This window comes from Ornithorhynchus anatinus, chromosome 19 (genome assembly GCF_004115215.2).
Source record: "Ornithorhynchus anatinus isolate Pmale09 chromosome 19, mOrnAna1.pri.v4, whole genome shotgun sequence".
NCBI lineage: Eukaryota > Metazoa > Chordata > Mammalia > Monotremata > Ornithorhynchidae > Ornithorhynchus > Ornithorhynchus anatinus.
The window spans coordinates 14,542,473-14,557,875 of record NC_041746.1 but is presented as its reverse complement, the minus strand read 5'-3'; the positions used below and the strand labels follow the sequence as shown (position 1 = coordinate 14,557,875).

The window sequence follows — 15,403 nt, the reverse complement described above, 5'->3', positions numbered from 1 at the left end:
ATTTATTTGCTATTGCTTTAATGAGATGTTCTTCCCCTTGATTCTATTTATTGCCATTGTGCTTGTCTGTCTGTCTCCCCGGATTAGACTGTAAGCCCATCAAAGGGCAGGGACTGTCTCTATCTGTTACCGGTTTGTATATTCCAAGCGCTTACTACAGTGCTCTGCACATAGTAAGCGCTCAATAAATATTATTGAATGAATGAATGAATGAATAAAGTGAAAACTACAGAAGCAAAAAAGTTTTCAGGTGATTCTGAAGGAGGTATGAGGGGTAGAGGGGTGGCATGGTGAGAAGGAGGGGGAAAGGCACCCCTAGAAATGAGGGCAGCATGGCTGAGGGTAAGCGTGGAAGAGTTGTGCCCAGAGCATTGGGAAGAAGTTATCTTGGCAAAAGAGGGAAATCCTGAGATGGAGGGAGAGGTTAGAGAGGTAGGCCAAGATAAGGCCAAGACGTGTAGCCCGGGGAACTGGAGTCAGTCAATTGTATTTATTGAGCACTTACTGTGTGCAGAGCACTTTACCAAGCACTTGGGAGAGGTCAATTGAACAATCTAACAGACACATTCCCTACCCACAATAAGTCTAGAGTTTAGGAGTTTAGATTTTTTAAAATGGTATTTGTTAAGCATTTACTATGTGCCTGGCACTGTTCTAAGTGCTGGTGTAGGTACAAGTTAATTAGATTGGACACAGTCCCTGTCTCATGTGGGACTCACAGTCTTAATCCCCTTTTATAGATGAGGTAACTGAGTCATGGAGAAGTGAAGTGACTCGTCCAAGGTCTCACAGCAGACAAGCGGCGGAACCGGGATTAGAAGGCAGGTCCTTCTGACGCCCAGGCCTGCGGTCTATTCATTAGATCATGCTGTCCTTGGATCCCACCGTGGGCTTGTGAGCCGAGGAGGGCCACCATGTCCCCAGAGAGACCGTAGACGGTCCAGAGAGCTACAGGAGGCTGGTGAGGAGGCTGCAGCAGTGACCCAGAGGCTCAGTGGTTAGTGCCAGGGGTGAGCAGCCCGGGCGCAAGAGGAGCGAGCAAGGCCTCGGGCAGAGATGGCCTCTGGCGTCCACTCTGCCCCTCAGGTTTCTGAGTTCCGAGCCTTCCCCACTAGGCCGAGGGCCGATCCCCCGACCGCTTCCCCCACCCCGGCCCCCCATTTTCGGAGGTCCTCTGGGAGGTGTGGGCCTTGGCCCGGGGCCACCCTGGCCAGCAGAGGGCGTGAAGGGACCGACTGACTACCAGGCTCTTGGAAGAAGGAGCCACTTGGCCGTCCAGCGGGCAGGGCCCTCCCTCCCCATCCCCCGGCGAGGAATGAGCGCACTCAGCGCTGAGGAGAGGCTAATTCGAGCATTGCACAAGGCCCCAGCCGACCGGGCACTAGAACCAACCCGTGGTATCTGGGGTTTGGTGAAAACCTGGAAAAGGCCTGGCAAGGGTTGGGAGAAAAGAATGTAAAACCTCAGAATCGGGCCAAAATGCCCCCTTCTTCACCCCAGCATTGGGGGGGGGGGATCACGGGTGAGCCCAAGTTGCTTAGGTAGACCGAGAAGAGCGTACTCACTAATAATAATAATAATTGTGGTATTTAAATGCTTACTGTGTGCCAGGCACTGTTCTAAGCACTGGGGTAGATACAAGCTAATAGGGTTGGACACAGTCCCTATCCCACATAAGGCTCTCAGCCTTAATTCCCATTCCCCTGAAGAAACTGAGGCCCAGGGAAGTGAACTGACTTGCCCAAGATCACACAGGAGACAAGCGGCGGAGCTGGGATCAGAATCCAGGTCCTTCTGAGTCCCAGGCCTGTGCTCCATCCACTAGGCCATGCTGCTCCGAGCGGAGGAGCCGGCCCGGCCCGGTGGCTTCCGTGGAGCTCCAGTTACCGTCCCCTATTCCCGGAGTCCTTCACTTCCGTGAGTTCGTTGGTTTTCACCCCAGGCTTGGGGCATGGGGAAGAGGAGGGAGGTCCAGAGAGGTGCCACGGCATGGAGGAGCCCAGCCAAGACTAGAACCTACTGCCTACTCCTGCCACTCCACACTGCCATGCCAACTTCCCCAGGGGCATGTGTGTGGCAGGAAAGGCCAGTGCGGGACAAGTGGTCCAGGTCACCTAGAGCCTAGAAAAAGGGCGAGTAATTCCCAGCCCAACCAGAGGTCCTCCACTTCCCTCTCTCAGGCTGGTTGAAAAACTATCTGCTGCCATGAGTCCTCTTATCCAAGAGTGAGGTCCTCGAAGGCCAGAACGTATCTCTTTCCTCTGTTAGACTCTCCCGAACTGTTAGAGAGCTCAGCAGGAGCCGTGACCTAGGGGAAGTCACTTCAATGCGTCTCAGTTTCCTCCTCTGTAAAGTGGACATCAAACGTCTGTCCTCCCTAAGACCGTGAGCCCCATGTGGTGTGGGAATAGGGTCTGATCCTATTGTATCTACCCCATCGCTTAGTACATAGTAAAGACTTCATTCTCTAGGCTGTAAGCTCATCGAGGGCAGGGACCGAGTTTATCATCTCTGTTGTATTCTACCAAGCATGGAATACAGCACTCTGGACACAGAAAGCACCCAATAAATGTGATTGATCGGTTGATCGATTGATTGATTGATTCGCCAACACCACAATCATTATCCTCCTACTTAGACTGTGGATCCCATGAGGGACAGGCGCTGTGTCTGACCTGATCCATCTCACTGCTTAATCTAATGCTTGACACATAGTAAGCGCTTAACCCATACCATCATCTTAATAATGATTATTATAATAAAAAATACATTGTGCATCCTCTCTTTCCGGAAGCAGCGAGTCCAGGAGCAGGTAGTTCGGGGTTGCATTCACGTCCACCGTAGGCTGCAGGCCGAGGTAGGTTTGGGGGTCAGTTTTTATGATACTTGTTAAGTGCTCACTATGTGTCAGGCACTGTACTAGATGCTGGGGTAGATACAAGATAATCAGGTCGGAAACAGTCCTTGTCCCACATAGGACTCACAGTCTTAATCCCCATTTTGCAGAGGAGGAAACTGTGGCATAGAGAAGTGAAGTGACTTGCTCAAGGTCACACAGCAGGTATGTGGCAGAGCTGGGATTAGAACCCAAGTCTTCCAACTCCCAGGCCTGTGCTCTTTCCACTAGGCCATGCTGTTTCTTGCTTTTTTTATGGCATTTGTGAAGTGCTTTCTATGGGCCAAGCGCTGTACTAAGTGCTGAGGTAGATATAAGCTAATCAGGTCGGACATGGTCCTTGTCCAAAATGGGGCTCACAGTTTTAATCCCCATTTTACAAATGAGGGAATTGAGGCACACAGAAGTGAGGTGACTTCCCCAAGGTCATACGACAGACAAATGGCAGAGATAGGATTAGAACGCAGGTCCTTCTGACTCCCAAGCCCGTACTCTATCCAATACGCCATGCTGCCTTTTCTTAGAATGATCACCCTCCTGGTTAGGCTCGACTCAAAGCCTCTCCCGGACTCCCAGCGGAGACGTGAAACGGCAACGCAAACCAGACGGGGCCGAGCTCCGCTTCCCGGAAAGGGGAGGCAAGACAAGGAAAATGATCCCTCTTTTCCAAATGGAAAATGATGAAATGATCCTGGCAAGGGGTTTCGTCCGCGGCCCTCGTGGGCATAGGAGACAATGAGAATGCGGAACCCCGACACATCGGGAGCTCGACGGGCCCATCCCAGGATTACCCGCCCCCTCCTCCCCACCCCGCCCCCTCCTTAGCCTCCCCTGGGGGACTGAGAGCAGTCGGCCCAAAGCCAAGCTCTGTGAACGAATCCAGCTCGTGGTTAACTACTGCCTGATGTGGGTTTGATGGGATTAGGGCCCCGGGGTGCAGAGAGAAACTGGTCGTGGGCAGGGCCCAGAGCGGGGGCCGTGGCCTCCGACTGGCAAGCGGGATGGGCGACTGCCAGGGAAACAGCCCTAACTGGAGACACGGAGGTCTCGGCCACTTGGTTCCCCGTCAGCCGGGCCTGCGGGTGCCCCAGCGGCGGCGGAGAGCTGCCCTGAACGGCCATGTGGGGAGGCCTGAGGGGAGATAAGAGACTACTAGCCCAATTACTTTCTTATCTGGGCCTCTAAGAGGCTGGCCTGGTTTCTCTCTGGAGATGGCTGTTCAGCTGGGCTGGATTGCCTCCGGCCAGAAGGCAGGGAAAAGCCATCGGTGTTATTTATTGAGCCCTTACTGGGGGCAGAACGCTGTAGTAGACCCTTGGGAGAGAACATTCGGGAAGCGGGGATGGGGGGCCCGGTGGAGAGAGAACGGACCTTGGGTGTCTGTAAGCTTTTTGTGGGCAGGGAACATATCTACCAACTCCATTGTACTCTACTCTCCCAAGCTCTGAGCACAGTAAATTCTCCATAAATACCACTGATTGATTAGTTCTCATCCTGGCTCCACCACTTGCCTGCTATATGACCTTGGGCAAGTCCCTTAACTTCTCTGTGCCTCAGTTGCCTTATCTTTGAGAATGGGGATTCACTACCCGTTCCCCCTTCGGCTTAGCCTGGGAGCCCCACGTGGGACAGGCTCTGAGTCTGATTTGATCAACATGCATCTACCCCACCACTTAGAAAGGTGCTTGAAAAATACAGTAAGTGCTTAACAAATATCACTGTTAGTTATTATTATTAACAAAGGAAAAAGTAGGTACAGTCGGGCCCTCAAACAGCTTGCCGTCTAGTGGAAAACTCCCATGAGGTCTTTCCCCTGGGTGGGATGTCCCAGTGGGGAGTTGGAAGAACACAAGTGCTCTTCCAGAAAATTGGCAAACGCCTTCGTACCGTATCGGGATGTTTGGATCTGCCTCTCAAGGCCCCCAAGGAATCTCTTAGTCTAAGTGCTGGCTTAGATAATCAGTTTGGACACAATTCCTGTCCCACCTAGGCTCCCGGTTCTAATCCCCATTAACTGACTATGAAGCAGCTTGGCCTAGTGGATAGAGCATGGGCCTGGGAGCCAGAAGGGCCTGGGTTCTAATCCCGGCTCCACCTCGGGCAAGTCACTTCTCTGGGCCTCGGTTCCCTCATCTGTAAAATGGGGATTAAGACCGTGAACCCCAGGTGGGACGAGGACTTTGTCCAACCTAATAAGCTTGAAGCTACCCCATCTCTTAGTATAGTGCCCGGTATATAGTAAGAGCTTAACGAATACCATTAAAAAAAGACTACAGTCAGTATTAGCATTATCGACAATTCAATAACAATAATAATAATGGGATCGAGCCCGTTTTAATCTCTTGCAAGACATTTTCCAACGGCTCCGGGCTCGTAAACATGACATCGGACCTAGCCCAGTGGCTTGTTCCTTCCCCCTGCTCCCGTCTACCCTTCTGTACCTCCCAGCTAAGCCAGAGACACAACAGCTGCTCTCTGGGACCTTGGGAGCCTCAAGGCTAAGACCCCACCAGGCTTGAGCCAAACCCGCCTCTGCTCGCTGCCCGCCCCGGGCAACTACTCCCAGGGTTTGTCCGATCCCCGCCCCGTGAAGCCCGGCTGCTTTTAAACCCAACCTTATTCTTGGAAGGTCCGGGCTCAGGAGAGGGTTCTGCTAGCTATTCGTCCAAACCGGCGTGGCCTGGTGGATAAGGCCGGGCCCTGGGAGTCAGAAGGACCTGGCTTCTAATCCCGGCTCTGCCACATGTCTGCTTGGGCAGTCACTTCAGTTCTCTGGACCTCAGTGGGGATTAAGTTTGTGAGTCCTATGGAGGGCAGGGATTACCTTGTGTCTAACCCAGTGCTTAGTACAGTGCCTGTCACATAGCAAGCAAGCGCTTAACAAATATCACCATTATTACTATTAATTATTAGTGACTGTCTGGAGAGGTTGGCCCTTTTGTAGCTCGATCTATTTGACTCCTCATCCTTGCAAGTAAGAACACGCCGACAGCTCGGCTTCCTCCGCTCACCCAACCCCCTCCTCGAAGTGGTCACCGGAATAAAAAGGACCGGAAACCGTCTTCCCAGCTAATCCCTGGGGATGGCTGGGGAAGTGTGCAGGTGCTGACTGGTAACATGGCTCCAGGCCATTGGCAAGTTCATCTTTGAATGGGAAGCGGCATGGCCTAATAATAATAATAATAATAATGTTGGTATTTGTTAAGCGCTTACTATGTGCCGAGCACTGTTCTAAGCGCTGGGGTAGACATAGGGGAATCAGGTTGTCCCACGTGGGGCTCACAGTCTTAATCCCCATTTTACAAATGAGGGAACTGAGGCACAGAGAAGTTAAGTGATTTGCCCACAGTCACACAGCCAACAAGTGGCAGAGCTGGGATTCGAACTCATGAGCCCTGACTTCAAAGCCCATGCTTTTTCCACTGAGCCACGCTGCATACAGTACAGGCCTGGAAGTCAGAAGGGCTTGGGTTCTAATTCTGGTTCCGCCACTTGACTGTCTTGGGCAAATCACTTCACTTCTCTGGGCCTCACTTACCTCATCTGTAAAATGAGGATTAAAAGAGTGCGTTTCATGTGATCCAGGGACTATGTTCAACCTGATTAAATTGGATCTTCCCCAGCACTTAGAACGGTGACTGGCAACATCCCTTTATTCATCCCCCACCCCCGCAGGACTTATGTATATATCTACAATTTATTTATGTTAATGCCAGTCTCCCCCTCTAGACTGTAAGTTCGCTATGGGTGGGGAATGTGTCTGTTTATTTTTGAATTGTTCTTTCCCAAGCGCTAAATACAGTGCTCTGCAATCCACAGACACTCAGTAAATATGACTAGCTGACCGATTGAGTAAGCACTTAACAAATACCTCTTTTTTTAAAAAAAAAATCAATCATTCTGGGTCTGAGTTTCTAACACATACTCTTTCTCTCTCTCTGTCTCTGTTTCTCTCTCTCTTTCTCTGTGCTAGGTCTCCCTTCAAGTATCCAGTAGCCCACTCCCGTCCAGGCTCAAAACTTCCCATCTGCAGCTGAAGCAGGCTCTCCAGTTCTTCTTCCCAGACAGATCCATGGAGGCCTACCCACAAGATCCAGATTCCCAGGGGGATGGGATCCGGGGGGATCTGGAGGGGCCCCCCATATCTCGAGCTGGAGGGGACTGCCTTCTCTCACCTGTCCTTTTCAGTCGGCCCCCCTCCCTGTCACTGGGGGTGGAGGAGAGGGGCACTGGACAAAATGTTCTGTTCCAGATCGGAGTCGGAGATCTGGACTGGGGGCAAAGATGGGAAAATCCATGACAACCCTGGGAGCCACGCCATGCGTGAGTACGTCACTCAGTCGTATTTATTGAGCGTTCTGTGCGCAGAGCACTATACTAAACGCTTGTGAGAGTACAGTGGGACAATATAACAGACGCATTCCCTGCCCACAACAAGCTTACGGTCTAGAGGGCATGGGCAAGCATGTGTACATGTGTACGTGCGGGTGCGTATCCCTGGGTAGTGGGGTGGGGCGGGGCAAGCTGCCAGGCCCGCAATACGGTGTGGGCAAGTTGCATGCCAGCAGGCATCTCGTCACCCCCTGCTGACACCAGCAGCCCCGGGCCACGTCTGAGCAGGAAGCCAAGATTCTGGGCGGGAATCTCCCTCTGGTCAGCGGCTGCCTGGCTCACTTCCAGGAAATCTTCTGGGCCAGTGGGAGGGGTCAGGATGCCCTCTTTGCCACGGAACTGCTCGGTAACCCCGGCAAGCCGCTTTATCCTGCTGGGCCTCGCTGGCTTCAGCTGCCAAATGGGGAGAATAATCAATCAATCAACCAATCGCATTTATCGAGCGCAGCAATCGATTGTATTTATTGAGTGCTTACCGTGTGCGGAGCCCTGTTCTAAGAGCTTGGGGGAGTCCAATGAAACAGAGTTGGTAGATGTGTTCTTTGCCCACACTGAGCTTACTATCTTGACGGGGAGACAGACATTAATGTAAGGAAATAAATTACGCCTATGTAAGTAAGTGATGTGGGGCTGAGGGAGGGGTGATTAAAGGGGAGGAATCCAAGAGCCAGGAGGACGTGGAAGGGAGTGGGAGAAGAGGAGAAGAGAGAGCCTAGTGGGGGAAGGCCTTCTGGAGCCTAGCTATGGTGAGAGGGTGGCTGAGATTCCTAATAGGGAGTGAGTTGCTTTGGCCATTACCCGGGCTCAACCAATCCTCCTCCACCTCAGGCTTGAATAATTGGGGTAATTCAAACCATCCAACTGGACCTACTATTTTCTATTTCCCCGGAGAAGGAGGAAAGGGCATCCCTCTTCAGGAGGAGAGAGTTAGGGTAGGCCACCCCCCTGAAAGAAGAAGAGCTGATGAGACCTCATACCACCTGACTCTAAACCTGTCAATCCCGCTCGTTTGTTTGTTCACTCAATTGTATTTATTGAGCGCTTGGGAAGTACAGTTCAGCAACAAATAGAGACAATCCTTGCCCCCAATGGGCTCACAGTCTAGAAGCAGGGAGACAGACATCAAAACAAGTAAACAGGTCAAAACAAGCTCGTTCCCTACCTGCACTTGTGTCTTTCTATGTCTTTTGATGTCCATCTTTCCCATTAGAGTGAAAGCAGCTGGCGGGCAGGGCGTATGTCACCTCAGTGTTTTGTACTTCCCAAGAACCTTTAGCCTACTACACTCTCCCTCTAGACTGTAAGCTTCCTCTAGACTACGCTCGTTTGGGGCAGGGAATGTGTCTGCCGACTTTTGGATTGTACTCTCCCAAACTCTTAATCCAGTGCTCTGCACCCAGAAAGGGCTCAGTAAATGACATTGATGATGATGATGATAATGATGCCCTGATAAGTATTCAATAAATCCCATTATTACTGCTAATACACTACTCTTATTATTACTCTTTCTACTACTGCTATTACCACTTGTCTCATCTTACGCCGTCGAGTCGTGTCTGATCCATAGCGACGCCACGGACTCATCTCTCCCAGAAGGCCCCGCTCTCCATCTGCAGTCGTTCCGGGAGTGCATCCGGAGAGTTTTCTTGGTAAAAATCTGGAAGTGGTTTAACGTTGCCTCCTTCCGAGCAATAAACTCCCTCGACTCTCTCCCGTACCGCTGCTGCCCAGCACGGGGGAGTTTCGACTTGTAGCGGATGGCCTTCCTCCCTCTAGCCACGCCCAAGCCGGGAACGGAGTGGACAGGCCTCTGCTTGACTCTCCTTCCAGTAGTGGAGAGCGGTAGAGGACTGGAAACTCTCCTGGTGCGACCCTGAGAGGGGTCTGTTACGACTCCTACTATTATTACTATTACTACCAATATCGATAACTTTTTCATCATTACTACTAACTTCTACTACTATAAAGTGTGGCTGAGTGGCAAGAGCCCGGGCTTGGGAGTCAGAGGCTGTGGGTTCTAATCCCGGCTCCGCCACTGGTCAGCTGTGTGACTTTGGGCAAGTCACTTCGCTTCTCTGTGCCTCCGGAAAATGGGGATGAAGACTGTGAGCCCCATGTGGGACAACCTCATTACCTTGTATCTACCCTAGTAATTAAAACAGTACTTGGCACATAGTAAGCGCTGAACAAATGCCATCATTATTATTACTATTAGTTTTTACTACTACCAGTTATTACTACTATTATAACTAACGACTACTATGGCTTTCTCTTCCTCCTATTTCTACGACTCCCAGAATCCATGCCTGTAAGTGACAGATGTTAATTTCTCCTCAGGATTTGGTTATTTTAGTCCTACAGCCTTGTCATTTTTCTCTATCCTTGTGCTGAACAATTGTGCTCCTTCTGTAAACTCCTCGTGGGAGTGGATTCTGTCTTGCCTCTCCTCTGTCACCTCCGGAAGCTCGCAGGTTCCGAAGGCCTGGATAAACCACCAGCGTCGTCGTTGGAAGAGAGAGGGAAGCGGATGGCCCCAGGGTGACCGGAACTGTTTCCAGAGGGGGAGAGACCACCGGCTGTGGCAGGGGTGGGGGTGGAAGGGGATGTTTTGCCTGGAGGTAGGGGGGTGGGGGATCCCCTCTCATCCTTCCCTGAATGCCATTCCCCTAGCGGATGGATGATAGGAGAACGGCACTTCAGCGGCAGAGGGGGAGGGAGATCGGGCCCACTGGTGGCTGAAGCCATACGTGATGTTTTAGCTGAAGTGGTGGGGTTATCTGCTGCTGCCCCCGCTGCTAACCATTAGCTAACTCCCTCCCTCCCCGGGGACACTGACCCTTTGGGCCCAATTTCCTCTCAGTCCCTCTGTGGCTTCCCGGGCCCCTGGAACACCACCCGGCAGATATTAAAAACAAACAGAGAACTCCTCACCTCCCCCGGGGAGAGGCAGGGAGGCCAGCACATCCAAACACCAGCTGGAGATCACCACAGGACGGGAGGGGAAGGGATCCTCTGGGTGTCACAGCCCCCTCCTGCTGGACCTCGTCCCAGCTCCAGATGCTCCCCTGGGCTCCCCCCAAGTAGTCGTGCTACTGGTTAAGCGGTAGAGCACGGCCCTGGGAGCCAGAGGACCTGGGTTCCAATCCCGGCTGCATCACTTGTCTGCTGAGCGACCCTCGGCAAATCTCTTCATTTCTCTGGCCCTCAGTTTCCTCATTAGGACTGTGAGCACCATCAGTACAAACAGATTACTTGGTATCTGCCCCAGCGCTTAGAACGGTGTCTGGCACAAAGTAAGTGCTTAACGAATACCATAGCAGGGAAACAAATGCTGTGCTAGGCACAGGATTGTCAGGTTGGTCATAGTCTCTCTCCCACATAGAGTTCACAGTCTAAGAGAGAGTGAGGACTGGTATTTCATTCCCATTTTGCAGGTGAGGAAACACAGGCACAGAGCAGACAAGTGACTCGCCCAAGTTCACAGGGTCCTCTGATCCCAGGACCAACTGTGCTTTTTCTACTAGGTCTCAGATCAGACACAGTCCGTGTCCCACATGGGCTCCCCAGAGACTCCCTCCTGAATTCATCCCCTCTCCCATCCCTACAGCACTCACGTACATATCTGCAGTTTTATTTATATCACCGTCTGCCTCCCCTTCTAGACTGTAAGCTTGTTGTTGGCAGGGAATAGGTCTGTCATATTGTTATATTGTGCTCTCCCCAGTGCTTAGTACAGTGCTCTGCAAAGAGGAAGTGCTCAATAAGTGCAATTGACTGACTGACCGGGTAAGAAAGCCAATGACAACTGTCTGTCTTCCCCATCCCTGTCCCCCCAAGACCACACTTGCTCTCCTGCAGATTTTCTCTTTATTTTTCTTTCTTGCTCTTCAGCTGCCCTAGCTGCTGAATCCCATTCTACCCCCGGGGAGTGGGCCACACTGAGAAGCAGCGTGGCCTAGACAGTCAGTCGTATTTATTGAGCGCTTACTATGTACAGACCACTGTGCTAAGCTGTTGGAAGAGGACAACAGGACAATCTAACAGACACATTTCCTGTCCACGGCAAGCTTACAGTCAGTCGCTTGGTCATTTTTTGGTAAAATGGGGATTAAATCCTACATCCTCCTACTTAGACCATGAGCTCTATATGGGACAGGGACTGAGACCAACGTAAATATCCTGTATCTACCCCTGTGCTTAGAACAGTGCTTAGGCCTTAGGAAGCAACTGACAAATATTACTACAACTACTATTACTATTAATGATAAAAAAAAAAGAACAAAAAACCCAGCTGGTTGGGAAGGGGGGATGAAGCGGGAGAGAAGGGGTCGGGAGGAAAACCGGCTTGGGGTGTGTTGGGAACTGGGAAGGGCAAGGTGTTGGAACACTAATAATAATAATGTTGGTATTTGTTAAGCACTTACTATGTGCCGAGCACTGTTCTAAGCGCTGGGGTAGACACAGGGGATCAGGTTGTCCCACGTGGGGCTCACAGTCTTAATCCCCATTTTACAGATGAGGGAACTGAGGCACAGAGAAGTTAAGTGACTTGCCCACAGTCACACAGCCGACAAGTGGCAGAGCTGGGATTCGAACTCATGAGCCCTGACTCCAAAGCCCGTGCTCTTTCCACTGAGCCACACTGCTTCTCACTAGGTGAGGAGAGGATGAAGAAGGGCAGAGAAGAGCCGGAAGGGAGAAGGATTACCTATCTATCAAATCTACAGAGGTGGAAAACCAAGTCCAGATTGCTTCTCCAGGAAGTGGTTTCCACCAGGCTCTTATGGAATTTTCTAGACTTTCCTCCCCATCTGGAAGGCTTGAGCCCAAGTAGGACATGGACTGGGGTGCAACCTGATTAGCTTGTTTCTACTCTTCTGCTCAGTACGGTGCCTGGCACTTAGTCAACGCTAAACAAATACCATTAGAAAAAAAAAGTTCTTCCTTATGTCTAATCCCCATCCCTTGTGCTGCATTTGAAGTCCGTTTCCTCATGCTCTGTGAACAAAACAGATAGAGATCGAAGAGAGAGCTGTGTATTCTGTGACCTTGGGCAAGTCACTTAACTTCTCTTTGCCTCAGTTACCTTATCTGTAAAGTGGGGATTAAGACTGTGAGCCCCATGTGGGACACAGACTGTTTCTAACCTGATTAACTTGTATCCAGCCCAGCACTTAGAACAATGTCTGGAACATATTAAGTGCCAAAAAAATACCAGTAAAAAACAGAGTTCACTGGGAACTGTGCAGAGAGGGAATTTTTTCCAGGCGTTGGCATCCTGGTCTGAGCCCCTGATTGGCATGGAGATCTGACTAATAAGAATTATAATAATAGTATGACAATAATCATAACAACAGTAACAATACTGTGTTACTTGTTTTTGTATTTGTTAAGCACTCACCATGTGCCTAGCACTGTACTAAAAGTGCCCTGCGGGAGAGTCAAGCAAATCGAGTTGGTCACAGTCTCAGTACCACATGGGGCTCCGCGGTCTTAATCCCCATTTTACAAATGAGGTAACTGAGGCCCAGAGAATAATAATAATGGTATTTGTTAAGCACTTACTATGTGCCAAGCACTGTTCTAAACATCGGGGTAGATACAAGGTAATCAGGTTGTCCCACGTGGGGCTCACAGTCTTCATCTCCATTGGACAGATGAGGTAACTGAGGCCCAGTGAAGTGACTTGCCCAAAGTCACACAGCTGAGTGGAAGAGCCTGGATTAGAACCCACGACCTCTGACTCCCAAGCCCGGGCTCTTCCCACTGAGCCACGCTGCTTCTCTAAGTAAGAAGTGAAGTGACTTGTCCAAAGCCACCCAGCAGATGAGTGGTGGAGGTGGGATTGGAATCCAGGGTCTTCTGACACCCAGGCCCGTGACCGCAGCTGCTCGGGGCTGGAGTTTGAGGTTCTGTGTCCCTCTCCCCATCGTCCCTCCCCCGTCCCTCCTGGAGGACTGCCCTGAGGGCCACCAGGGTAACCATACCATGTGGGCCGGGCCTGGGATGGCCAAGACCCAAGAGGCGCTCTGTCTCTACCCAGTTCCTGCTGACGGAGGCCTTCCGAGGATGACCGGTAGCCCGTGGCCACAGAACAGCTGGTCGGCACCAATTTAAGACTCCCGGAGAAAGTGTGGGATCGCCCACAGGACAGTTCCTTTCTGCTCGGACAGGACTGATTGATGACTTGGTGAAATGTACTGCTGGGAAGCAATACAACCGCGGCCCCTCCTGACGTCAGCCCTCACCGTCCCTTCCATATTGTTTATGCCTCTTCTTTCATTCCATCGTGTTTATTTGGCGCTTACCAAGTGCTTGGGAGAGTACAATATAACAGTAAGCAGACACATTCTCTGCCCACAACGAGCTTACAGTCTAGCCTGGCCCGTAGTAAATGCTCGATAAATATCCTGGCGATCATTATCATCGCCCTTTCCCCATTTTCCCCATTCTTCCCCTCCCTCCCCCTCCGACCCTCCCGCGGTCCATCTCTGGCAAGGGAAGAGATGCCAAAATGACCCTTCTCTAACTCCTGGCTCTCCAGAGGCTCCAGGGAACCACGAGGAGATTAACCCAAAGATCTGATCCCCGCAGAAAGACAGCCGATTCAGTGACCGGCAATAACCCGGGGCGGGCTGAATGCTGAGATAAGAGTAATCAAATTTCACGCCGCTTAGCTTCTCGAGAGAGAGTCGCTGCGGCTGCCGATGGAAATTTCCCACCCACCCCAGCTTTGGCACGGGGGCCAGCCTGCTGGTGAATGATCCAGGCTGTCGTGGGCACGGCCTGGACCCCACGTGACAAGAGCCAAGCACCCCGGCCTCCCCGGTGGGCCTCGTGAGAGTTGCCAGGACGGTTGGGGACATTTCGTTGTGGACCAGACGGTCCCCCAGATGTGGGTGTTGGACTGTTGCTTCTTCTGGAATCACTCAGTAAGTATCGCGGGGGTGTCCTAGGTGCTCGGAGTACCGGCCCCGGCTTTGGGGGAGTACAGAGACTCTATTAGACCCAGCTCCCGCCCTCGAGGAGTTTCTCGTCGAATTGCGGCGGGGGAGAGTCAACATGACCGGTGTTGGAACTGGTCATCTGGGGATGGTTGAGAATGAGTTAGGGAATCGCTTCCTGAAGGAGGCAGGCTGTGGGCTGACGACTGAAAGGCTGGGCAGGCAGGGGGAGAATTCAGCAAGCCTGAGGGATGGAGAGGGTGGGGAAGCTGGGGGCTGGGGGGAGATTGGCTTCTGTCTGGAAGCTAAAGCTTCAGAGGCATAGCAATGAGCCTGGGTCCTTTGTCTCCAGGTCACGGGTTCTAGCGGGGTCTCGGAGGCAGGGAGTCCGAGATGGATGTCCGACGGTTGACGTAACGGGAGCTGACAGGTGCCGCCCGATGCCGGCCGAGCAGGTGGAGAGTCAGATATGGTAATGGGACCCTGGTCCGGGTGGTGTGGTCGGGGCCCCTCGGACCAGGGAAGGAGGTCACTCCTTTGGGGAAGACCCCAAGGGGACGGGAGGGCCTCGTCTCTGGAACTGGCAAGGCAACAGAAGCAATGTGGCCCAGTGGATAGAGCCCGGGTCTGGGAGTCAGAAGGACCTGGGTTCTAATCCCACCTCTGCCACTGCTCTGAGTGAGACCTTGGGTAAAACACTTCACTTCTCTGGGCCTCAGTTACCTCATCTGTCAAATGGGGATTAAGACTGTGAGCCTTTTGTGGTACACGGACTCTGTCATTACTGATTACCTCCTATCTACCCCAGCTCTTAGGTCCGCAATGGTGTTGGGGATAACAACTCTGCTGTCCAAGTCCAGAAGACCAGCATGACCTCGGGAGCTGAATGGCAGGGCTTCAACCTGAGGCAAACCCAAGCCTGCCGAGGCTACCAGACCTGATAAAATATATATTTTTTTATGGTATTTGTTAATCGCTTATTTTGTACCAGGCATTTTACTAAGCAGGGGTAGATACAAGATGATCAGGTTGGACACCACCCATGTCCCGCATGGGGCTCACAGTCTTACTCTCCATTTTACAGATAAGGAAACTGAGGCCCAGGGAGGTGAAGTGGCTCGCCCTAGGTCAGTCAGCAGACAAGTGGAGGAGTGGGGATTAGAACCCAGGT

General features: G+C 51.8%; 2 long non-coding RNA genes across 3 annotated transcripts in view; both read left to right on the top strand.

Moving 5' to 3' along the window:
• Window positions 1–7,754, top strand: part of LOC120639017 — a 64,240-nt gene extending 56,486 nt beyond the window's left edge. For both annotated transcript variants that reach the window (XR_005661122.1, XR_005661121.1), the window contains exon 3: window positions 6,870–7,754. This is a non-coding gene — a long non-coding RNA (uncharacterized LOC120639017). The remainder of the gene's footprint in view (window positions 1–6,869) is intronic.
• Window positions 7,755–13,778: 6,024 nt separating this feature from the next.
• On the top strand, window positions 13,779–15,197 carry LOC103171270. The gene is made up of 3 exons (XR_486687.3): window positions 13,779–14,220; window positions 14,585–14,704; window positions 15,041–15,197. It is a non-coding gene; the product is annotated as an uncharacterized LOC103171270 (long non-coding RNA).
• Window positions 15,198–15,403: the final 206 nt, after the last annotated feature.